This window comes from Plasmopara halstedii (assembly GCF_900000015.1).
Source record: "Plasmopara halstedii genome assembly, contig: Scaffold_54, whole genome shotgun sequence".
NCBI classification, from domain to species: Eukaryota; Oomycota; class Peronosporomycetes; order Peronosporales; family Peronosporaceae; genus Plasmopara; species Plasmopara halstedii.
The window spans coordinates 408,896-409,591 of NW_020186975.1; positions in this window are offsets into that span (position 1 = coordinate 408,896).

Here is a 696-nt window from a genome sequence, read left to right on the forward strand (position 1 = left end):
GCCGAACGATGAGGTTCTGGTGGCCTACTTGGACGTGGGTGATGTGCCGCTTGGCGCGCCGAAGGCTGCGCTGAAGCGGCGCGTGTAACAACCCCATGTCGGGTCACTGTTAGTATCAGCTTAGCAGATTGACTGTGGTGGGAGTAAGAACTACCCACAACTTCTTTCGAAGAGCCAAAAGGCAAATGCAGGATCAATGCGACCAGTGAGAAGAAAGTACCAAAGTAAAAGGTATCTTTGGCGGAGAAAAAGGAACTAGTCCAACTTACAACTAAACAAACGCTTAACTCAGTTGAGTCTTCGCGGATGACTGTCTGCGGTTGAAGTGCAAACGTAAGCTTTGAGGACTTTTCCATACAAAGTCACGAGAGTTTCAACCGTAAGTTACGCAACGCAAAGTGTACCTAAAATACACGGTGTATTGCAGCTGCAGTCCTTAGCTACAAGCTACACACTCGTAAACCCCTTGAGAGGTGGTTCTGATGTCCTCTCTATCAAATGCAGTTCGCGAAAGAAATCAGGAGACGAATGTAAAATCTGTAGAAAGGCGCGGTAGGCTACTTAGTGTAGACGGACGTTAACACGGGATTACGAGGCACAAGTCGATGACAGCAGTAACCGCGAGGTTAAAGCTGTCGTGGAAGTGGCTTCGAAGAGTCTTCAGTAGTAGGCGCGACGAACGAGTTCGAGGCGGCC